At 41.7% G+C, this 27,152-nt stretch overlaps 1 protein-coding gene across 7 annotated transcripts in view; it reads left to right on the forward strand.

The window, feature by feature from the left end:
* ZNF516 (zinc finger protein 516) overlaps nucleotides 1–27,152 on the forward strand; it is a 154,385-nt gene that overhangs the window by 62,003 nt on the left and 65,230 nt on the right. Inside the window, exon 3 of one of the 7 annotated variants that reach the window (XR_012230540.1) lies at nucleotides 13,175–14,535. The exons of the other annotated variants lie outside the window; for them this stretch is intronic. The gene's annotated coding sequence lies outside the window, so the exon portion shown is untranslated. Of the gene's footprint in view, nucleotides 1–13,174; nucleotides 14,536–27,152 lie in introns of those variants that run through there. 7 annotated transcript variants of the gene reach the window in all.

Below are 27,152 nucleotides of genomic sequence, written 5' to 3' on the forward strand. Positions count from 1 at the left end.
TGCAGCGCAGGAGCTGTTAATTACGCCCCAAGGTGGAATGACTGCCGCTACTCAGGCCGGACCAGCCTTGGTGAGCAAATGCCTCCCCAGACTAGTCTGCCTGCATTTGCTTATGGTAAACAGCGGTTTATAAATTGATTTTCCTCAAATATGTGCCTAGTCGTGTACAAATAAATACAGTGTAATGTCAGGCTGTAAATTAAAGGAAATAAATGATTTTAGTTCTCCCATGATTCTTCTTCCCTTATGTCATGTTCACAAGGGTTTAGTCATTGGAGTCTAATGTTCTTAGTGTTCTTTCTCTCTAAATATGAAAATGGCAACTGTCTGTTTTTGTTCCATCCATGGCTTATGAAATGTGACTACTGTACTGAGGCTTACTATACACATGCAACAGCTGTCCTCTGATCACTCATATGACTGACAGCTCCAGTGCAACGATAAACATGCAAGCTTGGCCGAGCGTGCACGTCTGTTTTAACGGAGACAAGGAAGTAATGGATTTTGTGGCTATGGATCTGTTCTGTTACTTCGCCCTGGTCTGCTCTTCTATTAGCAGTGAGGCGCAGCCCTCTCCTTAGTATAGCGGACTCAGAACTATGAACCTGATGTGAAAATTGCTAGTAGCCAAACCTATCTGTAAGCTAGGGCAGCATGGTGACAGATCTACTATGCCCACTTTATGGAATATTGGATTTTGACTCTGTAACGTGTTGACAACCTTTTATGTATGTGAGCATTGGAATGGATTGGTTACCAATTTTTACAACGTAAATTGCATGTACCATTAAATTTTCTTAAACCTTTTGAGGCTGGTGTACTTGCATAGGAAATCCCAGCTAGTACAGCTGTTTTATCCATTAAGCCTTTGAGTTGAGCCAGACTCTTAAAATGCTGCGTTTAAAGGGAACTTGTCGGCTGTTTTGGCCGCTATAAGATACGGCCACTGCCTTTTCAGGGCTTATCTACAGCATTCTATTATGCTGTAGATAAGCCCCCACGATCCAACCTGAAAGATAAGAAAAATAAGTTTTATTATACCCACCTGGGGGGCGGTCCGGTCCGATGGGTGTCGCAGGTCCGGGTCTGGCGCCTCCCATCTTCTTGCAACGCCGCCCTCCTGCTTGCTTCATGCCTCCCCGGCATCGCGCTCCTGCGCAGACGTACTGATATGCCCCTGCCCTGTTGCCCAAAGTACTGCAGTGTGCAGGCGCCGGGGGTCAGAGAGACCCAGTGCCTGTGCACTGCAGGAATTTGCTCTGCCCTCAAAAGGGTAGATAAGCACGCCTGCGCAGGAGCGCAATGCCGGGATCGATGAAGCAAGCAGGAGGACAGCATCGCAAGTAGATGGGAGGCACTCATCGGACCGGACCGCCCATCCGGGTGATCATAATAAAACTTATTTTTCTTGTCTTGCAGGTCGGACCGGACAGCATTATAGAATGCTGTAGATAAGCCCTGAAAGGCAGTGGCTGCATCTTATAGCGGCCAAAACAGCTGACAGGTTCTCTTTAATATCTGGCTTATACAGCCATTCTGGCATGGATTTTCAGATTAAGTGCACAATCATCATCAGGTCTATATAATAGTAAATATCTAATAGTTAATGTTTATATTGTGAATATCTGGTGACAAATTCACTTTAACATGGGGTTAAACAGGCCATATGATAAATGTATGATTGCAGGGGGCACTGTTCCTGAGAACACGGAACTCAGTCCTGTGTGAATGACGCGCTAATGCGCATCTGTGATTGTTGCTCAGGTAAGTCTCTTTAGAATTTATCCTAGTTAATAGAGCATTGCTCACGTGCTTATTAATATTTCATTCACAAAGGGGACTTTAGAATCTCCATTCTGTAGATCACTTGGGGGCTCTTCCGCTGATCCCATTGTAAATCATACATATATCATAATAAAAGAGGATGTCCCATGAAAACCTTCATCTTTTAGAGCCATTTCAACAGAAAGACTTCAGGATGGAGTGATGTTCAAATCATAATTTTCTGACTCCAATTACCAATTATTTTAAAGTGAATTTGCCAGTAGGTTTTTGCCATCTAATCTTAGAGTTTATTGTAGAGATGGGGACCCTGATTCCAGCGATGTCACTAACTGGGCAGATTGCTGTAGTTTTGATAATCCATTTCGGATTCAAAACAGTGACTTTTATCATTACAGGACTAGTAAACCTGCTGCTGTGTAGTCCTCCATATTCATGTTCTCTGTAATACCCACCCCTTTACACTGTGCATAGGCAGAAAGCTGCCAATCATTGGTGTGGGCAAGGTTATACAGAGCTCAGCACTTAGAGAACTGATAGATCTACAGCAGACCATACTACTGATTATAAAAACTGCAGCAGGCAGCCCAGTAATTGACATATCACTGAAATCAGGATTTCTGCCCTTATATCATGCTGCTCTTGGAGGGTTATCAAAAACCTGATTCCCTATAATAAGTTTGATATTCCTGGGTAGCTTCTGTACCTGTTATCATAGTTAGTTGTGGCTTAGTAGTTAGAGCTTTGTTTTTTTTTTTAACTGTGTGCATGAACAAGCTGCCCATGGTTTTTGTTAACTGGCCCGATACTGACAGTAGGTTTATACTGTGAGGGCAGCAGACACCCACTGCATAAGTTATTTTATTTCATCAAGTACATAACTTGCTGTTTATGTGATTGGTAGAAAGACTCCAAACTGTATATTTATGCAAAAAATGTACTTTTTCTTGTTTTTGTTAGAAGTTTGATATTTTTTTATTTGTATTTTTTCATATATACACTAGAAATGATATTTCCTTCCCATCTCTGCATGGGGAATACATCAGTTTGCGTTCCCATTATGAAATGCAAATATCCATTTAAATGTTTCCATTTGCAAAATAACCTCTGCCCATTAGATTTCAGAACACTAGTTGGAAAACAACCTTGAATAGCACGCCTTTTATGAAAGTACACTTCACTTTTATAGGAAGCAATATTTTCCTCAATGCTCTGTCGGCATGGGATAATCTTTGGCACTGTTACGTTTTTTTTTTTTTTTTTAAATGCTGAAAGTCAAAGAAATATTTGAAGTACATTATGCTAGTAAGCCATTTTTCCATGCACATTATGCCAGTGCTTCTCATGTTGTTGACACCAGTATTCGATAGTCAGTTTTTGTTGTCTTATTGTGATTTTTATATATTTCCTTACTGTTCTTATACAGAAAATCTTTGAGTTGCAAAGTTCAAGTTAAGACCATGCTTTTCTTCTATGAACTGTTCAGCTTTGGAGCTTTTTTTTTTTTTTTTAGGGGGCTTAAAGAGGTTTTCCGCTACATAGACAACCTCCTTTTAAATGCAGCAATGCCCCGTGTATAATAAAAACGCCACATACTCTCCACTCTGACCTGTTACAGTGATGTTGGCGCAGTATTCATGGCACTCGTGGAACAAGTCCTTTTAGCTGTGCAGCCAATCTACTTTACCTGGATAGCAGGGCAGTGACCCTGTGGTTTGCTGGAGGGCAGCACTCACAAATTTATCCTATGGATATAGTACAGGTATTCATATTTTAAATGGACATTTTTAATGTTTGCTGTTGGGCTCTTTTCACATTGAGGCTATATTCACACGTTGCGTCTCTGCTGTTTTTTTTCTGCAGGCAAAACCTGCTTAAACAAGCTGCTTACAAAAAGCAGAGTTTTGCTGTGTTGTGGGGTTTTTTTTTTGTGTTTTTTTTCTGCTGCTACGTTGTTATCTCTTGTATATGTTGGGTAAAGTTTAGTGGCACAAAAGAAAGCATGATGTATGGTAACTTCCTCAGGTTTTTGTACCAAAAACGCAGCAAAAACTGATTCCTTCATTTTTTGGTGCATTTTTGCACTTACCCATTTGTTCATATGGGTGAAAAAAACGCTGCAAATATGCTGAAAGAAGTGACCTGCTGCAGTCTTAAAAATGCAGCAGTTTTCCAAATCGGTCAGGAAAAGAAAAAAATGTGTGCATGAGATTTCTGAAATCTCATGGACTTTGCTGGTACTATAAAATGCAGCTTAAAATTTGCATTGAAAAACACTGCAATAACACGTGTGCACATGGCCTGAGGCTGCAGTTTTGAATTTCAAAATAAAATCCTTGTGTTTAAATAAAATCCTTGCAACTGATCCTACTTAAGGCTGTGTACACACGATGCAGATTTGCAGCGGATCCGCAGCGGATTTTACTGCGCAGAAACGTTGCATATCCGCATTGTGATGTACAGTAGCCTTAAAATGAATGTAAAAAAAAAAACGCTGTGCAGACGCTGCTGATTTTTCCGCGCGGTTTTCCCGCGGTACAAAATCCGCAGCATGTTACTACTTTTGTGCGGTTTTCCATCTCCCCTGTCACCAAATCCGCAGGGGGAAAACCGCGATGGAAAACCGCACAAAAACCGCATGAAAACTGGAAGAAATCCGCAGGAAAAATGCAGGTCATTTGACCTGCGGATTTCTTCCATTCTGCGCGGAAAAATCCGCAGGGCCAAAAAGTACGTGTGCACTCAGCCTAAGTGCCCGCGATCAGGAAATGGCAGCGTTTCGGAAGCAGCATATTTTTGCTTCGTCCAGAACGCTTCCTTCTAAGGGTGTGTACACACGTTGCGTTTTTTGCTGCGGATCCGCAGCAGTTTCGCTCTGTCTCCCTCTCCCTCTCCCTCTCTCTCCACCAGAACCTGCATTAAATCCGCTGAAAAAATACTAGGAATCCGCAGGAATATTTTACCCTGCAGTATCTCTGCAGAAAAAGCCGTACCAAAAACCGCAACTTGTGCACACACCATAATCATGCAATTAAATCTGCATGTGTTCAGTAAACCATGTGGATTTATTGCATTTAATGGATGGCTATGGGTGAAACTACATGGCAGACACAGTCAATAACCTACTGCAGCTTGTAAACCCGCACCGCAGGCACATTGTGCATGGGATTTCTATAAATCCAGTCCATTGTGCTTCTAGTGTAGAAGGTGAGTTGCATCCAAAATGCTGCTCATACTGATCGTGGGCACGTACCCTTACTGTGCACACTGAAATCTTCCCACACTGGAGCCATCAAGTCACAGCATGGAGAGAGGCACAGGACTTAGGATGCCCTGTACAGCATCTGCATATACAGTCTGTAGTTTTCTTGGCAAATATTAGGCTGAATGCACACAGAGATTTTAAGTGGGTCAAAAATGATGAGTTTTTCAAGGTGATACCACTTAAGGAAACTTTCCTTCTATGTAGCAATTTTGTTCTTATGCCCTTTGCCAGATTTCTTTATCGCTTGCTGGAGCATTTTCGGTAAACATTTTTACTTTTTTTTTTTTTTTTGTGGGTGAGTCTCAATTTTTTTTTTAAAAATCCATTAAGCATTGAATAAAATCCTTGCGTTTTATATGATACGAAAATGTTTCAAAACGGCTAACTAAATGCTTAAGCATCTTTGTCTTTGCTGTGGAAATGCCTGAAATATTGACAGGTCACTTTTATATGCAGAAGCTAATAAAAACACAATCACAAGGCTGACCATATGAACAGTGTCATTTTTCAACAGAAATGAATAGGAATAGTCTTTGAGCGACATTATTCATTGTTTTTTTTTTCTCTATGCCAGGACATTGTGTGTTAAAGTCCCCTAGTTGGCCCTGTTATCTGGTGTTAGACATACCTAGCTACCTCTGTGATTAATAACATAGAAAATGTTCATCTGTTTCTTCATATAGTGGTCTGACACAATTTCTTTTTCGACAACGATTGAATATGATTTATTTTTTTTCTAATGTAGTAGATTGCAAAAGTTTCTTTGTCTCTTGCGTTTGATCACAGGGTCATTCAGTAATCCATGCTTATTCGTTGTGTAACGGGATTTACTTGTGTAGTAGAAGCAGTGCCTGCTGAATTAAAGAGCCTTTGTTAAACCATAAATTAATGGTGTAGCTTTCAGACTTCCCCTGGCAAGACTTGTTTTTACCGTACTTTTGGCAGGTTTAGCAATACTTGAGACCATGGCTGGATAGATTGTTATAGCAAAGTGGAACTTTGTCGCGTAATCTGCCTTTGTATGTACATGTTTAGTTGGTATTTGGTATGAAGTAATTTCCATTTTTTGCGTCGTCTTTTAGTATCAATACTTGACTCATGGTTTTATTTTGCTTGCATTGTATGGTGCTTTTGTGATTAATAACTGTCTTGAGCACCACACTGAACAAGGTACACTTGAATAAAATTCAAGGATAAAGAATGACGAGGCAGCTAAGCCTCAATAGCTGGCGCTTGCTAAGAATTGCATTTAGCAATGAGCTTGTCTTTGTCCCTTGTTCCGGTCCCCCGAGGCTTATGAGACTCAGCCATCATTTCATGTTTTGTGATGCCCATTTTCTATAGGTGGACCTGAAAGCATTTGTGTATTATGTGACTGTGTAAAACAATAGTACTGTTCATACAATCAGGGCAAATATGTGACTCTGCTTACTTGCAGAGTGGGCGCCTGCATGCTTTTATTCATGACCTCTAGTGATTGTGGAGATTTGGATACTTACATATGCGTTCATTTGCCTAAAATATTGTCTTGTGTGGTTCTCTTTGTACTGTAATATAACACATCTATTCTATTTCTAAACACTGTTTTTCGGTGATTACTTTTTATCTCCATTCATACTGCATCCACACACACAAACGATACACTATCTGAAAGGTAAACTTGCCCCCTTCAGAAAGAAAATGGCCAAACAAACTACACATTTGATAACAAAATAGTTTAAAAATTAATTTTCATAAACCTACAGTAAGGAAAAATGACCTGCAGGTGGCACCACAGTACGCCAAAGCACACTACTACAAAGTTGCTTATAGATATCACACACAAATCCAATCATATGCCTTGGGGTCTTTCCAGTTTGCTCAAGTGCTTGCCCAGCCTATTTTAGGCACATTGGAGGATTGCACACTTCACTGCAGGTGAATCACATATGCAGACACATTTGTAAACATGCACTGCTTTTTCAGTGATTACTTCGCCGCACACAAACAGATGATACACCATTTAAAAGGTAAACTTGCTCCCTTCAGCAAGAAAAGAGCCAAACAAACTACACATTCACGATTTTATCACTAAATACAGTTTAAACATTGATTTTCATAAACCTGCAGAAAGACACAATGACCTGCAGGTGGCACCTCAACCGGAAGACATTTTTTGGCCTCTACTTACCAAACCAATTTATTGTATTACCAATCTACATATATAAATACATGTCTGTGTTCATCTCATGAAATGCATTTACATTTGAGCAGCTTGCTTTTTCTGAAATTGCCTGCACCCCCGACGACCAATGTGCGAAAATTTCGCAAGGGCCAAGCTAGTGTGTGTATATGTGTTAGGGTTGTGGATCACACTAAATATAAAATAAGAGAGAGTGCGATCACAACACGGGGCCACCATGCAGTGATGGTAAACTGCTGCTCAGTAATGGCAGAGTACTAACAAAACACCAGCGGGTTAACCGCTGACTCGGTGTGTACGGAAGTGAACTCTGTTACTTCACAGAGCCGCTGTAACAAATGCCGGAGCCTGTTAACAACACAAGACTCGGCGGAGTGAGCGCTAGTGTACAGTCTTAGATCTCAGCCCCACAGCCGCTGGGTTAGAGTCCTTCTAGACCACTAGCACTCGGCGCCGCAACTGCGGTGCCAGGAAGAAGCTAAACCGAAACCACACTAAAGTGCATACAATGCTGTACTGACGGATGCCACTAACCAGCCTCGACTCAGGACTGGAAAGCGCACGCTAATGGTACAGAAGTGCGCACGGTGCCGCTCTGGCAGGCGCTATAGTAGATGCGGTGCAGTGGTGCCTTATAGCTTGGCGCACACTGGCACTAACATTTGAGAGGAGCTGGGAGCACTGCGGCGCAAGGCAGTGCCACTACTCGGCTCTGACTCTTAACTCTAAAGCCTACTAACATGCGTATCAAAGGGAAGGGGTTTCATAATGAGTCAGTCAGCGGTTCACAAGCATCCATCACACACCACTACAAATTACTGTCTTTGCTAGCGCATAGCCATGCGACTTTTATAGCAGCGTCCTTCCGGGACCTTCCTAGTGGTCCAATGGGAGCAGCAATAGGACCTGAGCATGTGACCTCAGACCTCCAATGAAAGGACTTCCCATGGCATGCTCAGTGGGCCGAAAGAAGGACTTGGTCCCAAGAGCTGCTTGCTGCTGGTTATTGCAGGCTACTATAGCTGAACCCTGATTGGCAGCAGTAACCAAGCCAACAGTAGTAGACTAAGCAAGACGCTGGGAACGACGTCTTTGCTGAGCAGGCTGCAGGCTCCTCTGCGGCCGGAGAGGAATGGGAGACCGCAGAAGGCAGGAACCCAACGCCTAACAATATGTATGCATGTATATATATGTACAGTACAGACCAAAAGTTTGGACACACCTCATTCAAAGAGTTTTCCTTATTTTCATGACTATGAAAATTGTAGATTCACTCTGAAGTGCTGTCACACTGTTTTGTTAATTATATAATTCCACATGTGTTAATTCATAGTTTTGATGCTTTCAGAGTGAATCTACAATTTTCATAGTCGTGAAAATAAAGAAAGCTCTTTGAATGAGGTGTGCCCAAACTTTTGGTCTGTACTGTGTGTGTATGTGTATATATGTATGTGTATATATATATATATATATATATATATATATATATATATATATATTGTACTGTAGCGCTGTCATTCGGGTAGGGGATACTCGCTTGGCAGTCAAATAATCACGTCCGGCACGGGTTTTCCATAAAATAACAGTCCATGCGGTGTATTCAGGCATCATAAACCATGACCAGCAACATAAAGTTCATATAAACAGCATAGCATCCATGACAGAGCTTCACTCTGCACAACCTGTATGACTACAGGATAAACAGTGTCCAGCACAAAGGCTCTCGAGCCTCACAGCTATATCCCCTGTCAGGGTTACCTTCTCATAGCTGATTCATACTCCATACTTCAGACGTCCATTCCCTCCAGGGAACTGTCAGACGCTTGCAGCCATTACTCACAGCATTCACATGCTGTCAGGCAGGAAGCCCCATCTCCCAGCGGGACCTTCCACAACGGACCAACCGGGTCCAAGCATTCACCTACCCTGGCCACCTTATATGGTCCATAGCCATGCCCACCAGGTCACATGGCTATGACCTCATCACAGGTCCTACAAGCATTCATACATTCCTTAGTATGGCGTTCTAGACACCCCTGGGTGGATTTGTAGGTAGCCGGTTCTGCCCGTCTCTCCAGCTACCTGAAGACTTATCCCTGACACATTCGAAGGAAAGATCAGCTCTGCTGATCAGCACATAAGCAAGCCTTCATCTCAAGGCCACCCACCTTGAGATACATTACGATCATTCAGCATCCTACTCCTTTCAGGACACTGGAAATGCTTATATGCCTGTCCTGGGACACCCACACAGCGCCCCCTAGTGGACACAGTGGTCACTACACCATTATTATATATCTCACTCATTTGTGCAACTCCAAAAATATGGTTAACTAGCTGAAGAGCCCGGCGCTGTCCAGGCATAGCAACTAACTACGGTTAGTTATAACAAATTATAATTAATGAATATATATATAGCCCCGCCCATTCCGCATAGCCACATTCACTATAATATCTCACATCATCCCGTCAGCCAGAGCTACCGGACTGCTACCCATAATATCCCACATCATCCCGTCAGCCAGAGCCACTGGACTACTACTCCTAATATCCCACATCATCCCGTCAGCCTGGCGTCAGAACCATAGCGCTGAGTGGAACGGTCCTAACTTCCATACTGGGGATCCCTTTAATAGAAGCCTGGGGTGAGAATCGGAGCGCTGAGGGATTTATCCTAACTTCCATAACGGAGATCCGGCCTGGGGTCAGTACCAAAGCGCAGAGTGGATTTTCCCTCACTTGCGTACCGAGGATCTCTTTAAGAGGGGACTTGGGTCAGAGCCAGATCGCTGAGAGGATTTGCCCTAACTTCCATACTGGGCATCCCTTTAAGAGAGCCTGGGATCAGAACCAAAGCGCTGAGTAGATTTGCCCTGACTTGCATACATCAATGATCCCTTTAATAGGACCCTGGGGTCAGAATCAGAGCACCGAGGGATTTGCCCTAACTGCCATACAGGAGATCCCTTTAAGAGAGCCTGGGGTCAGTACCAGAGCATTTGAAGGCAGTTACCCTGACTTCCATACCGGGGATCCCTTTAAGAGAGGCCTGGGGTCAGAATTAAAGCGCTGGATGGATTTGCCCTGACTTCCATACCGGAGATCCCTTTAAGAAGGGCCTGGGGTCAGTACTAAAGCGCAGAGTGGATTTGCCCTAAATTCCATACCAATGATCCTTTTAAGAGACCCTGGGGTCAGAACCACAGAGCTGAGTGGGACTGTCCTAACTTCCATACCGAAGATCCCTTTAAGAGAGGCCTGGGGTCAAAACCAAAGCGCTGGATGGATTTGCTCTGACTTCCATACCAATGATCCCTTTAAGAGGGAAGATGTGCCTACGGGATGGAGGATGTGTGATGGGGATATGGGCAGGGAAGGGGGGAGTCATTTCTGTCATGTGCTCTCTGCTCCTTTCAGGGGGGCAGACAATGGCTGGGAGCTTATGTTCCCAGGGATGCTATATTTCTCGAACCATGTCAGTGTCTGCTGAGGTGTTGTCAAGTGGGAAAACTGTTGCTCATGGCAACCAATCACAGCTCAGCTTCTTTTGAACAGCTCTGGTGAAATGAAAGATGCTTCGTGATTGGTTGGTGATACACACACACATACATACATTCATTTTTATATATAGAGATATGCAGCTGGGCCAGGGTTTTTTTTTTTCTTTATTCCAGTATCTTCTCCCACTCTTGTGGGGAGGCTTTCCATAAGATATTGTCTTGTGTATGTGAACGGTTTCACTCCACTTAGCCAAATAAGCATTTTAAAGGTCGGTGGCACTGATGTTTTGGCTCGTAATTGGTTCACCAACTCTGGATGCCTGGCTAGTAGTTCAAAATCGTGCAAATGCCTACTGCTGGTTTGTGTAGACGTTGATGCTTTACGAGTTATTCCCGTCTCCAAGATCCTATCTCAATATGTAGTGGGTGTCAAAATCTTAGCAAATACCTCCAAATATTAACGTAGTATAGTTCTTCTGATTCGCTTACCCCATGTGCAGGGTAACTGTGTGCTAACCTTGTGAACTTAGAGAAAATGTTTGACCTGTCATTTCCAACAAAGGATATATAACAAAATATTGAGATGAACTTATGTTAATGACCAAATACTTATTTTCCTTTATAATTTGCAAAATAAATCTTGCCAAATCAGACAAGGTGATTTTCTGGATTTGTTTTCTCTTTTTGACTCTCATAGTTGTGGTCTACCTATGACGTCAATTACAGGCCTCTCTCATCTCTTTAAGTGGGAGAACTTGCACAATTGGTGGCTGTCTAAATACTTTTTCCCCCACTGTATTACAGACTGAACCCATGTTATCTAGGCATCTGTCACATTATCCCCCTCATGACCTCCCGAAGAAGTCCAGATTTGGGAGATATGTTAGTGCATAGTCACTACATTCCTACCAAAAAGAATCCCTTTAATTCTCATGACCCTCCACAGAGATGCTTCCCTTGCAGCAATTGTGTCGCTTGTAAAAATATATTACGGACATAATCTTTTCAATCAGCAGATGGCATGTAACCCTTTTCTTTAAAATAATACGTCACCTGTAAGGCTGAGTTCACACGTGGCGTTTTTTTCGCGTTTCCGCGGCGGTTTTAACCGCGAAAACGCGAAAAATAAGCATCCCATGCATTCCTATGGGATTCCGCAATGCTGTGCTAATGCTGCGGTTTTTACCGCGGCGGAATCGCTTTGCGGTAAAAAACGCAGCATGCTCATTAATTTGCGGAATCGCGGCGATCCCGCACCCATAGGAATGCATTGTTCCGCTTACTTCCCGCATGTGGCTGTGCACAACATGCGGAAAGTAAGCAGAACAATGGCGGATGGTACCCACGGTCCGGAGGAGAGGAGACTGTCCTCCGGGCTTTGGGTACCATATCCCTGTAAAAAATAGAATTAAAACTAAAAAATATTGTTATTCTCACCCTCCGACGTCCCGCGCAGCATTCCTGCTTCTCTTCACGCTCCCGTTCCCAGTAGTCCTTTGCGAAAATGCCCACGATGGTGTCCGATCTCGCGGGATCGCGAAGTCTCGCGGTCATTCACGCGACGTCATCGCGAATTACCGCGAGACGTCGCGATCCCGCGAGAACTGACGTCATCGCGGGCATTTTCGCAAAGGATTACTGGGAACGGATGCGCGGGACGTCGGAGGGTAAGAATAACACTATTTTTTTATTTTTTTTTTTACATTTTATCTTTTACTACTGATGCTGCATAGGCGGCCTCAGTAGTAAAACATTGGTCACACTCGTCAAACACTGTGTTTGACGAGTGTGACCAACCTGTCAATCAGTTCTCCAAGCGATGCTACAGATCGCTTGGAAAACGCTAACATTTTGCAAGCTAAATACGCTTGTAAAATGCTAGTTTTTCCGCGGGAAAATCGCGGGAATTTAAAATGCGATTTTCCCGCGGACTGGAATTCCGGAATTCTCGCGGTAATTTCCGCGAGAGTTCCGGTACGTGTGCACTTAGCCTAATACTACTCAGTTTGTATATTATGCCAACTATAGCTGTCCAAAAATTTATAACTTCTCACTAACTTAAAATACGCACAAGGGAGCAAGTGCGAGACATAATAGCGGCAGAAACAATCACTCAAGTGTCCCAATTAAAAACGATACCACGGCATTACAAGACTTTCCACAAATGCAATCCTAAGTCTTCTATGGTAAGAGGAATCCAGCACATTGAATGTGGAATAAGAGGAGATATCAAATGTCTCCTTGCTCAAAATGAGTGTAGATGGATCACAGTTCTGGGAACAAAGACCCCATATGGCCTCAACAAATCTTTGGGATTTGCATCCTTTCTATAAGAAATCTTATATGGTAATATATGGCTACCTTGTCTCTGCTGCCCCCTTGTTCTATTTGATATTGTATGTTTTTAGACATTGATTTTATTTTCCATTTTGTCTCTGCTTCTAGTATTTCATCATTGAGCCCAGTATCATATTCATTCCTCACAACTCCTGATGTTCGTGATTACTGCTTCGCCATTGTACAGTATAGTATTTTGGACATGCAGCCTTTTGAAAAACACCTATTGAAATATAATGGACTTCTACCCTGCCCATGGCATCTATTAATCTTTGGCCGCTGGACATATGATGCTTTTGTATTTTTGCTATATATGCGCGACTGTTTTGGTGGCTTCTGTATTGTTAAACTTACCTTTACCAATGATTTGGTCCCAGGTTTATATATTTGCATAATGCATAATTTTGTATCTTGTTTCCATGCTATATAATATGTAATAGTATGCATACCTACTTTCTGTTTTATGCTTGCCCTTCTGTTTTCTCATTTGCGGTGTGTGTGCACATGCGCGCCATCCCCCTCGTCCTGCTCCGCTCGTTCTCCTGTCTCTACAAGCGTGGTGTGGTTGAGTGGTAATGGCTTGGCGCCGGTCGTCCCAAGTGACCGCATCAGGTTGGCAGGCAGGTGGGAGGAAGCAGGGCTCCCCGAGGCGGGTGCGCATGTGCCGCTACACTTAGGCCATGTGCACACATTGAGTATTTGGTGAGTTTTTTTTTACCCCAGTATTTGCAAGCCAAAACCAGGAGTGGAATGGTCAAAGGAAAAGCATAATAGAAACATTTGCACCACTTCTGCGTTTTTCACCCACTCCTGGTTTTGGCTTACAAATACTGAGGTAAAAAACTCACCAAATACTGGATGTGTGAATGGCTCCTGCTGACCATGTGATTTGGAGGAGCTAGATATATATAGAGGTACCCATGACAATTTAGGCCACGCCCCTGAAGAAGCAAACCAACTGCGAAACGTGCGTTGGGGACAGCTGGCCGGTGCACTTTGCTTATTTTAGCTATGGTATGTTCTGAGGCCTAATGTCTTCATTTATATCTCTGGGTTACAGGCAATATAACTGCATATATTGCTTTGATATGCTTTCTAATTTGACAGGTCTATTTGCATTTGTAATTATACATTTAGGTCTGCTTGAACCAGCCATTGTGCAGCATTTGTGGCTGACCCACCACCTCATGTTCTATTATTTGGTATCCTTGACCCTTTTATGTCATCCTTATACAGATTTTTTTGCCTGAATACTACCTTCTGAGCCCTTTTAAATAGGAATTCACATATATGAAGGTCTCTCTTCCTATCTCTTTATTTACATCTCTGTGTTACCGGCCATCTTCATCTCTGGGTATTTTGGTCACTGTATTGCCCTCATCCCTTACCCCTCTACTTTACTATTTTAATGTGTCTGTTCCATTATGTGTGTTTTTTGTGTTCAGTAATAAATATATACTTTTTATATAGCTTTGACTCAGGTTCTTTTTCTAATGCTCGTATATATTTATGTCATAGTACATATTACCGTGCAAAATTTTTAGGCAGGTGGGGGAATAAAGGAATGATTGGCAAACCAAGTTCACTCTGTTATAGCCAAACAGGGCAGGTCCTCTGGGCTGATGATTCCAAATGTTTAATATGTTGCTATGCAAGCCTACCTGGGAGGCGTGTGATATTTTTGCATAGTACGATCTATAAAATATATAGTATTACTGTGCAAACCTTTTAGCAAGTTTGTAAAAAATAGTGCAAATTAAAAATGCTTTTAAAAACAGACTTGATAATACTTTTATTTATTATTTAACAAAGTGCTAAGTGAATGAGGAATAGATGACAATACAGAAATCACTATTTGATGAGACCACCTTTTGCTTTCAAAACCGCATCTATTTTTCTAGGTACACATGCACAATGTCAGGAATTTTATATTCCAGTGTATGAATAACCAAAATACCTGTGGCGCACAATTGCCTCAATGACATATAGGCGAGTCGATTGGACAGGATCCGCTATTGCACATACTGTTCACGTGCCTGCTTTTGGGGTCACCAAGACAATTTTGTGTTTTCCATGTAAACTCCTAATTTTATAAATCAAATGAGTTGCCAAATGAATTTAAAAAGATATTGACAAGGTTTGAAAAAAAAAAAAGATTTTCATTTGAAATAATAAATTTCTCCTTCAAACTTTGCTTTCGTCAAAGAATGCTCCCTTTGCAGCAATTACAGCATTGCAGACCTTTGGCATTCTAGCAGTTAATTTGCTGAGGTAATCTAGAGAATTTTCACCCCATGCTTCCAGAAGCCCCTCCCTCAAGTTGGTTTGGCTTGATGGGCACTTTTTGTGTACCATATGGTCAAGTTGCTCCCACAACATCTCAATGGGGTTGAGATCTGATGACTGCGCTGGCTACTCCTTCACAGATAGAATACCAGCTGCCTGATTCTTCTCTAAATAGTTCTTGCATAATTTGGAGGTGTGCTTGGAGTCATTATCCTGTTGTAGGATGAAATTGGCTCCAATCAAGCACTGTCCACAGGGTATGGCATGGCGTTGCAAAATGGAGTGATAGCCTTCCTTATTCAAAATCCCTTTTACCTTGTACAAATCTCCCACTTTACCAGCACCAAATCAACCCCAGACCATCACATTACCTCCACCATGCTTGACAGATGGTGTCAGGCACTCTTCCAGCATTTTTTCAGTTGTTCTGCGCCTCACAAATGTTCTTCTGTGTGATCCAAACATCTCAAACTTGGATTCGTCTGTCCATAACACTTTTTTTCCAATCATCCCCTGTCCAATGTCTGTGTTCTTTTACCCATATTAATCTTTTCCTTGTATTAGCCAGTCTCAGATATGGCTTTTTCTTTGACACTCTGCCCTGAAGGCCAGCATCCTGGAGTCGCCTCTTCACTGTAGACGTTGACACTGGCGTTTTTCGTGTACTAATTAATGAAGCTGCCAGTTGAGAACCTGTGAGGCGTCGATTTCTCAAGCTACAGACTCTAATGTACTTGTGTTTTTGCTCAGTTGTGCAGCAGGCCTCCCACCTCTCTTTCTACTCTGGTTAGAGCCTGTTTATGCTCTCCTCTGAAGGGAGTAGTACACACCATTGTTGGAAATCTTCAGTTTCTCTGCAGTTTCTCGCATGGAATGGCCTTCATTTCTAAGAACAAGAATAGACTGTCGAGTTTCACTTGAAAATTCTTTTTTTTCTGGCCGTTTTGAGAGTTTATTGGAACCAACAAATGTAATGCTCCAGATTCTCATCTAGCTCAATGGAAGGTCAGGTTTATAGCTTCTCTAATCAGCCAGACTGTTTTCAGCTGTGCTAACATACTTGCAAGGGTTTTCGTGGGTATTCTAACCATCCATTAGCCTTCTTACACAGTTAAACACAAAGTACCATAAGAACACTGGAGTGATGGTTGTTGGAATGGGCCTCTATACACCCTATGAAGATATTGCATTACAAACCAGACGTTTCAGCTTGAATAGTCATTGACCACATTAGCAAGGTATAGTGTATTTCTGAATCATTTAATGTTGTCTTCATCGGAAAAAACTGCTTTTCTTTCAAAAATAAGGAAATTTCTAAGTGACCCTAAACTTTTGAATGGTAGTGTATATTCAGTCTTTTGAGTTTTGTTTTTTTTATTATAACTGCGTTATGTTCTAAATCCACACAGTGACCTGACCATTCCTCAGGCGGCTTCTAAATATGGAAGTAAAAAAAAAACAAAAAAACAAAACAGAGCATAAAAATAAAGCCAATGCGGCAATAAATACCTAAGAGCGCACTTCAGTAAAAACGTAGGCAGTATTTTTCCTTAAGCAACTTTTGCTTGAAAAACAGTGAGATCGCCCTAGTTTAACTCCTTTCAGACCAGACAATTTTCAGTATTGGTGCTTTTGTTTTTTCTTCCCTTTCTTCCAACAGCCATAACTTTTTTTTTTTTTTTTTTTTTACAGGACAAGTTGTATATTTAGGCTATGTGCACACGTTGCGGATTGTAAGCGTATTTGCCACATTTTTTCGCTGTGAAAACGCTTACACAACGCAACCCATTGAATTCAATGGCATTCTGCAATGCTGTGCTAATGCGTATTTTTCCGCGGCGGAATCGCAACGCGGAAAAATACGCAACATGCTCATTCTTTGTGCGGAATCGCGGTGACTCCGCACACATACGAATGCATTAATCCGCTTACTTTCGCATGTGGCTATGCCCACCATGCACAAAGTAAGCGGATCATGTGCGGATGGTACCCAGGGTCTGGAGGAGAGGAGACTCCTCCATGCCCTGGGTACCATATCCCTGTAAAAAATAGAATTAAAATAAAAAATGATATTCTCACCTTCCCCCGCAGCCTTCCCAATCCTCGCGATGCTCCCGGCAACTCCCGTTCCCAGTGATACCTTGCAACAATGACCTGTGATGATGTAGCGGTCTTGTGTGATGCTACGTCATCTGGGGTCATTGCCGCATGGCATCGCTGGGAACGGGAGTTGCCGTGAGGATCGGGAAGGCTGTGGGGGCCGCTGGAAGGTGAGAATATCACAATTTTTTTTTTTTTTTTAAATATTTTTAACTTATCTTTTTACTATTGATGCTGCATAGGCAGCATCAATAGTAAAAAGTTGGTCACACTTGTCAAACACTATGTTTGACAAGTGTGACCAACCTGTCAATCAGTTTTCCAAGCGATGCTACAGATGGCTTGGAAAACGCTAGCATTCTGCAAGCTAATTACGCTTGCAAAACGCTAGTGTTTAGCGGGAATACGCATGCCAATTCTGCATGCATATTTCCCATGGCAGGGAGTTGCGGAATTGCCGCAGAAATTTCCGCGGCAATTCTGAACGTGTGCACATAAAATGAATGATGGCATTAAGGCTATCATGTGACTTACTGGAAGCAAGAAAAAATATTGAAAGATTGAAAGTGCGGCCAAATTGCAAAAAGCACAACCTTGCAATTTTTGGGGGATTTTGTTTCTACATTATTCATTTATATGGTAAAAGTGTCCTGGTGATATAATTCTCCAGGGCAGTTAGGATCATGGAGGTGCTAAACATGCTTGATTTTTATTTAAGTGGGAAAAAATAAATTGAAATTTGTTATTGTGCTTGTGCTGCCATTTTCCGAGACCGATAATGATGTCAATCTCCGATCTATGAAGCCTTGAGAGGGTTTGTTAATTGATAATGAAAACAGAAATCGCCAGCATTCTTCAAAGTGCTAATTCATCTTGTTGATGGTCAGATTTAGCAGGTGAGAAATCTCACAAACTAAACGTGGCGCTGTCCTAGGTTGCTGCCTTTGCCAAAAGTTGAAATCCCCGAACTACTCTGTGAGATCCATACTACAATTAATGTCTATGTTGACTGTACAAATCACATTCACCCATTTATGTGCCTGTAAATATCTGTCTATCAAGACACACTTTTTTTTTTTTTTTTTACATATTTTTACGCATACTGTCGCAATGTTTTTGTAGTGCTCATGTATATGCATCGTCTCTTACATACATATACAACATATAAACATAAGTGTCCAGCAAAATTTCAGCTAATTCCGAGCCGCGGTTTGTCTTCTGCATTGTTTGCAGACGTGTTCACGGTACTGACTTGTAGTCTTCTTGCGTCCTGATCTGTCTCCTAGCAATGTACTGCAAATCTGCTCACGACATTAATACTCTGCAAATTTACCAGGAGACTAGGGATTCTGTTTGTGATGTCGAGCGCATTAGCAGCAAACCATGATTAACACTCTTTAACTGCAGCTGTACAGTGTCAGAGTGCCGGCTGGAGCCTCAGCAGGTCAAAAATGCTTTATTCTTCTAATTCTTAAAATGACAGACACACGTGATTTTTCATGGCTTTGTCTAAATATACAAGCAGAATGAAAGCCGCTGTGCACTAACCCCTTTACCTTTCTCTGATTTGTATATTGATGGCAGCTATGATGATGTATTCCCCTAATGTCATTTTTAGTTATTACTGCGTCTTGTCCAACCTGCAGCATAATTATAGGCATGTTAGGAACTATGGTTAAAATGAAGTTGCATGCACTTGTCACTGATTGCTCTCTTTACAGTACTCGTGCACTGATATGTTCCCTTCACAGAGCTGGTGAGCTTTGTGCAGTCTTTGCAGGTAGATACACAAGTAATAATCTAGGTCATGTTAAATGCTGGAATGTGGCATACCTAGAAAGCAGGAAGCTCTTGTGAGCCGGATAGTGGGGAAAGCCATTGCTAAGCTGCATATGCACCACTGCTGTTCTTGGCTGGGTGTGCTTTTTTAATATTTCCATTGTCTCCTATCCTACTCTCAGACAGTTTCACTTTACAGAACAGATATTAAAATTGCGTACAAACCATACTTGCTACATCTTTTAAGTATTTTTGCAATCCTTTTCTTTGGTTTGATAATGTTTAACTGCACCATAATGCTTTATTGCTACGGATTCAACATTTAAATACATAAGGAAACACCATGGTTGTTAATTATTTCCTCCTGATAGTGGTAGTTTTTGTCCCTTTAGGCCAGTTTCACACGGCAGTTTTGTTTCGCTAAGTTTTTTTTTTTGCTTTTTATTTACGTCAGATTCATTGTTGGTGTCAGTTTTTTTTTTTTAATATTTTTTTATTTTTATACAATCCCTGTTGCTTCTTTCTTATATGAAGAAATACCTTTCTTATATGAAGAAATACGTCTTTATTTTTTTCTACCAATTTAATTACCAAAATATGGACAACCCACGGATGGCATCCTTTTTTTTTTTTTTTTTTTTTTTTTTTTTTTTTAAACTTCACGGGCCTATTGACTTGTATTTCAGAAGTCTGAATCGCATCGCGGATCAATATAATACATGTCTGTGTCCCCCCCCCCCCCCCCCCCTTCGCACAATTGGTTCATTTGGTGATTGTAATGATTGGTTAGGTTTTAAAAGTAAAAACAAAAAATGGGAAAGCGTCTTTACGTTCTGCGTCTTTACGTTCTGATAGCCTTTTTTGTATGTACACGGTGTTATGCGTATCTAGGGTTATCCGAACACCTGAATGTCTATCCCTAAGCAGCTCCACTTTATTTTTTTCTTTTTTTTTTATACACTCATACCTAACTCGCAATTTAAAATTACAAATTCATAGTCCCAGGTTTTAGCCATTTCTCATCTCCATTAGACATATTTTTATAGCAGCCCCTCCTTTTAGCTTCTTTTTTTCCTCTAGGTCTGTACATGTTTATGTAGTGTACTGTCAGTATGTTGATTTACCCACCTACTGCCGACCTCTCTGATATCCAGTGCCATTTTACTCCTCTTCTCAGTGATGTCGCCCCTCTCCAGACTCTCCTGGTCGCTACGCGTGAGCTGGTAGTCTTTTACAATCTTGGTCTATGGTGTCTTTTCTTGATGATCCATAAGTTTACATTGTAAAAGCCACGTTCAGGTTATGCCGAGCAATGAGGTCCTTGAAGAGGAGTAGAATGGCACTGCATACTGGAGAAGATGTTGGTAGATGAGTATATTAACGCATAGTACACATATGCAAAGGCTTTGGAGAAAAATAGTTAATTGGAGCGCTACGTTACCTTAATTACTCTTTTTGTTTCTATCAATTACAAAGAAATAGAATCTTCTCCCAGGCATTTCCAGCTCGTCTTCCTCAGCGCGCCAATCTTATGGCATGCCTTGCATCGGATCCTTAACACACTGGTAAAACAGACCATACACATGAGGTATCAGTGGCTGATGGTCATCACTTTCCATCTTACTCCTAACCATGCACATGTGGGTGACCTGAGCACCCAATCGAATAAAATGGTTGCCGGGCATTTGATAGGGAATAACCAGGAGTACTTTATGTTCTATCAAGAATGGTAATCTTTTAGAAATGGCTATTATTGACGCATATAAGTGGTAATTAGCAAGGACTTTCTAAAAGAGGACCCATCACTATTTATAGGGCAACTGTGTAAAAACTCACCTGTTATTGCTTTGATGGCTCCCAATGTTGTCCTGTCTAACAATAGGAAAACCTGGTGCTTTTGTGAAGAGAGCACTAAAAGTACACTCTTGGGTAAGCAATATAGTCCCCTTTTCTAGTTCTACATTAATAAAAGTCCAGTAAATAGCTTAGGAATAAATAATGTCAAGTTTAAATTAAAAATTAGTTTTTCCCATTTGTCTGCGTTGCTAGACTGCTGAAACTCTTCTTTTACTTGGATGCCTCAATCGTGAATCATTGGGAGGTATGCATCGGAAAATGAAGGGTAATGGTATACTTAGCTCTCGCACACTGGTTTAGGTCTGATTTAGGATTAATGGTGGCTAGTGCAGACGTTTGTATTGCCTGTGATCTTGTCATTTTCATAAGCCACTGCAGAACAATAAAGAAGCCTAAACTGGACAACTGTGCAGAGGCCACAAAAAGGGGATCATGAAAAGGCATGCTTTCAGATCCGTGCCTGTTACAATGATGTCCATGGCTCCGCAGCCGTGTACATAGAGATTCCTTTTATGTGTTTCTTGGTATAAAAAGTAGAGATGTATTTGGCTCATAATGGATTATTGATTGGCCTGAGAGCAGCAGAAGCCCCGAGGTTGTGTCATCAATGGTACTTACTCTTCCAATAGTGAATGCATCATTTCATGCAGTAATTCCAGACATTGAATAATAAACTACCAATTGTTTTAGGTTTTGTTGTTTTACCGACAAGCGTTTACATTTTATGCTGAAGTCTGGAGTAGTTTTTCACTGAAAAAAATGTAATTTCTATGTAGCATTTGTGTTAAGTCAGTTAAAAAGAGCACAGACATTATAGTGACCTTCTCAGTAGAGCTTAGGCTGCTTAGCTTCATTTGGAATTCATCATAATTCACATTTTGATTAAGAGCTTTATTATTTGATAATGAGTTTTCTGTCATTATCTATATTATATGGTTCAAGTTGTCCTCAGTAGCATGAATGTTTATTTGCTGCTACATTCGAAGAGTATTTGTCGTATACTTGTGCTTTATCCCCCTCCCCCTGACATTTACCCGGCCCTGTCCTGTCTTTAGGCTATTTGCATACCCTGCGGATTCTGCTGCGGTTCCGCAGCGTTTTTGGCTCTGCGAAACTGCAGCAGTTCCGCAGACATGGTACAGTACCATGTTACCCTATGGGTTTTAAAAACCGCTGTGCTCATGCTGTGGTTTTTTCCGCGGTTTATAAATCGCAGCATGTCAATTTTCTGCAGATTCCGCTGCGGTTTCACACCTTTAACATAGTAGAGGTGTGAAACTGCAGGTCACTTTACCTGCGGTTCCGCGCGGAAAAACCTGCAGGTGAATCCGCAGCGTATGCACATAGCCTTAGAGTATGTGGCTGTAAATTCTTCAGCAAGATAAAATTGTTACTTTTGAGACATTCATAGAAAAATCTGCTTAAAAAAAGTGTGTGGATTTTGAGGAAGGTTACACTAGATTTCACCTTTTCCGCTTTTTAAAAGGTAAAATATGTGGTGAAGATTGATAACACAAGTTGGACCTGCTGTGGATTTGTAAATCTACCTTGGGTCTGTTTCCCTGTGGAACCATTCAGCTGCCCATGAATGACATCTCAAAAATCGTATTTTTTGACTCCTATTGCAGCCCGCTGTTTTAGTCCATGCAAATACGCAATGACTCCTAGTGTATACTCGCCCTTAGGTTGTGTTGTGCTCAGACGGCTGTAGATTCTCTCATCGAGACCAATTATGCTAATGACACTCGACTCAGACTCAAAGTACTGCAATGCGCAGACGCCAGGCCTCTCTGACCTTTCCCAGCGCCTTCGCATTGCAGTACTTTGGTCTGCTCTCAAGAGGGCAGATAAGTATGCCTGCGCAGAAGTGTGATGTCGGGAGCAATGAAGCAAGCAGGAGGGCGACATCGCAAGAAGATAGGAGGCCCCGGACCTGCGACACTCATCGGATTAGCCTAATAGAGAGCACAGGAGTGCTTGGCCGAGGGGTCTGGTAAGGTGGTTGCTGGTCGAACGAACGATTGTATGTTTGACCAACAGCTATCTATTGTGTATTTTCGCTCTAATATAGGCAGGCAGTGATAGATCGAGATTTCACAAAATTTAGCATTTTCTTTTTACCTTAGTCCTCATTTTAAATTTTATGATCTTTTTCTCCAGCTTGTTTTTGTCCTGGTAATTTTTACCTCTGTAGTGAGCAGCAAAAAAAACTCAAAAAAAAAAAAAAATAGTGGTCAATCTCAGGGCTGTGGAGTCGGAGTCTGTGCTCATTTTGGTGGAGTCGGTATAAAATGGACCGACTCCTAAAATATATAATAAATTGGGTACAGTAGTTCAATGCAGAATGTGCTGAATATTTTTTCATAGGAATTTGAAAAAGTTATGAAATGTGCTATAAATGGCTGTTCTATTCCTGATCTAAGGCTACATTCACACACAGCGTTTTTGCAGCGTTTTTTTGAGGATACGTTTTTCAGCTGCAAAAGCAGATCAGCTTTTAAAAAACCGCATCACCTGAAAGGTTTTTGAGCTCATAGATAATGTTTTCAATAGCAAAAGCAGATTAGAAAAACGCCACACAAACTGACATGCTCATTCAGCCCAAAAATGAATAATCACAAAACGATGTGTCTGAATGTCATATCTTGAAACCCATTGACTTTGCTGGGATGCCCAGAGTCAATGCAAAAAAAGGATCCGCAAAAACGCTGTGTGTGAATCATGGCCGTAGCCAGCGAGGGGCAGGGGGGCAGCTGCCCCCCTAGAAGCAGGGGCACGCACCTATCAAAACTCGAATGCTGCAGTGCTCCCGTCCTGCACTGGCTCCAGACTGCAGGGGGCAATCTCCCCTCCTCTGTCCTGTCTTCTGCTGTCTTCACCAGAGAGAGGCGGGGGAGGGGTGCCTGCCCTGCACAGTATCTGATTCCTGGGCCCCGAGCTGGAGAAAGTGAGAAAGTTGTGCACACGCTGCAGCTGGCAATAAGAGATAGTCTGCAAGAGAGACATGCTGGAAATCTGATTGGAAAAGTGAGGAAATTGGTTATTGCTGCCAGAACCCCTAAAATTGATTCCATCTTGAAGAGACGTGCTGAGAAAGGAGCAATTGTCGATCAAGCCACTTGGTGGGGCAGCACTTATTTAATAATTGAGCGATTGCTTGAACTAAAACCGTTTCTCATAGATATGGCGAACCCTCAGGTAACCCTAAATGAAGGTCAATGGACACAGGTTAGCTGAATTGAAGGAATTGCTTAATCACCCATTTACTGTGACTAAAAAATTAAAAGCTGAGGATTTAACTCCTGGCATTTTCATAAGGGAGTGGAAGAACTTGCTATTTTGCCTGTCCCAAAGAGGAGGTTTAATCGCAGATGGCATTTCTGCTTCAATGAAATGGAGACACAGCTATTGAAAAATAAAATTTTTCTGGCAGCTGTTTTATGTGGATCCGAGTCATCATATACTGCTTGATGATCAACAGCTTACTAAAGGAAAAGAGGCTCTGACTGAGGTAGCAGTTAGGATGAGTGGCCTACAGGAGGACTGCCAGGCGCAAGAGGACTTGGGTCCTGACAGTGCTACTGCTGCCATATCTTCATCCTCATCAGATGAGGAGTTTGACTTTGACAAGTGTTTGGATGGCATGGAGCAGGCAAAGCATTGCCGCAAGGAAAAAGATTTCACTCCGTCTCCTATAGCAAGTAGATTGACCATATTTCAGCAAAATGTTTCACTTGCTCTCAAAGAAATAGAAAAATTCAACCGTTCATCAAAACTGACTGTGCATGAGGCAATTCCTTTATACTTGGAAATTGTTAGAGATGTTGCCCATGTGGTTACGGCTTTGCCTCTATCCCAAGTTAGTGTAGAGGTTGTTCTCTAGCCTTAAAATTATTAGGTAAGATTTGAGGTCATCTATGGAGGATCTGATGGAGGCGATACTATTTCTTAGAACAAATTCATAGACTGCACAAATGTTATTTAGTATGTTTTTGTTGAAAACTGTTCTTTTCCACTTACATAGTTTTATTACAAAGTGATATATATATATAAAGTTCTAATACATAAAGCTCAAGTGTGTGTGTGTGTGTGTGTGTGTGTATGTATGTGTGTATGCCAGGGATAGGCATCCGCACCGTCGCAGCTACAGCCACAAAATTTGGCACAGTCACACGTCTGGACCCCGAGAGCGTCCTAGGCTATGTTGTGAGGCAAAATTTTAACCCTGCACATTCCAATTCACCAAACAATTTTTACCCTATCTACATAATGGGAAAAAAGTGTGTGTATCAAGGCCCGCCGCTCACTATGATGTCATAATGGTTGACTATGGGATGGAGGATGTGTGATGGGTATATGGGCATTGGACTATGGGATGGAGGATATGTATGATGGGTATATGGGCACGGGACTATGGGATGGAGGATGTGTGATGGGTATATGAGCACTGGACTATGGGATGGAAGATATGTATGATGGGTATATGGGCACAGGACTATGGGATGGCGGATATGCATGATGGGTATATGGGCACGGGACTATGGGATCGAGGATGTGTATGATGGGTATATGGGCATGGGACTATGAGATGTGTGATGGGTATATGGGCATTCGACTATGGGATGGCGAATATGTATGATGGGACTATGGGATGGAGGATGTGTGATGGGTATATGGGCATGGGACTATAGGATGGAGGATATGTATGACGGTTATATGGGCACGGGCCTATGGGATCGTGGATATGTATGATGGGTATATGGGCACGGGACTATGGGATGGAGGATAATTATAATTTGCTATAACTAACCACAGTTAGTTACTATGCCCTGGCAGCGCCGGGCTCTTCAGCTAGTATATAATATGAATGTAATCGATATTACATAGTGTATTACATATTTACAATTTATTAGTTTTTTGTGTTCTAAAGTTGTATTCCAATAAATATATATTATGTTCTATCTAAAATATCTTGATTATTGTATCATAAAAATGATTAAATTTCTGATGTTCACATTGTACTACAATAAATTTTTCACTTAAAGGGAATCTGTCACCCCTTTTTTGAAATATATAATGATATCATTCAAGTGTGTCATATAAGGATTCTCTTAGTACTTTTGCTTCCCCCTGACCCCGCACCTTTCATGCATAAATACCTTTTTTATATCGGTTCAGATGTATGTAAACTGCCGCAGTCCGGTCCAATGGACGGGGCTTATTCAACTGCTCCCCCCCCCCCCCCCCTCCCTGTCTTGCTATACACAAGAAGAAATGCGTAGAGCAAGACAGGGAGGGGGAGCAGTTGAATAAGCCCCGCCCAGCGGATCGGACAGTGGCAGTTTACATACATCTGAACCGATATAAAAAAGGTATTTATGCATGAAAGGTGCGGGGTCAGGGGGAAGCAAAAGTACTAAGAGAATCCTTATGTGACACACAATCTAATGATATCATTATATGATATCTCAAAAAAGGGGTGACAGATTCCCTTTAAATATAAGCAATATATGTGGGAGTTGGAGTTGGAGTCGGTGTAAGGGAAATTGAGGAGTCGGAGTCGCAGGTTTGGCTTACTGACTCCACAGCCCTGGTCAATTTAAACTAAACTGTCCATTATCTAAAGTTTATTAGAATTTTACATAGTCATGAGGAATTTCAAAATACACCCTCTTTTGAAATGTGTTGTTTTGCCTATCCGAACATAATGAAAAACAAAATCTGGTCCTTAAAAGGTCTTAAAATTGGGTAAATACCACAGGACAACAGCATATGATTAGTGTCATTATTTACTATAAACCAGGCTGAAATGTAGAAACAGTGTGTGAAAAATGAAGTACACTTCATGAATCAATAGATGGTAGAACAGTCTTAAATGGCAGTATCTTTTTAGAGTACCTAATTGTTTTCTGAATGACATTCAGTCTCACATTGTCTGGCATCTTGACCTACTCTGGGGATATTTCTAGTTTTCATTTTGGTAGCCAACCTTGCTTTGATGCATTGAGGTTTGTGGGCATTGGCTTATGCACAGCTCTTCAGCTATGTTCCCACCATGAGCTTT

This window comes from Dendrobates tinctorius, unplaced genomic scaffold (genome assembly GCF_039654945.1).
Source record: "Dendrobates tinctorius isolate UK_male_01 unplaced genomic scaffold, ASM3965494v1 ptg000004l, whole genome shotgun sequence".
In the NCBI taxonomy this organism is placed as follows: Eukaryota; Metazoa; Chordata; class Amphibia; order Anura; family Dendrobatidae; genus Dendrobates; species Dendrobates tinctorius.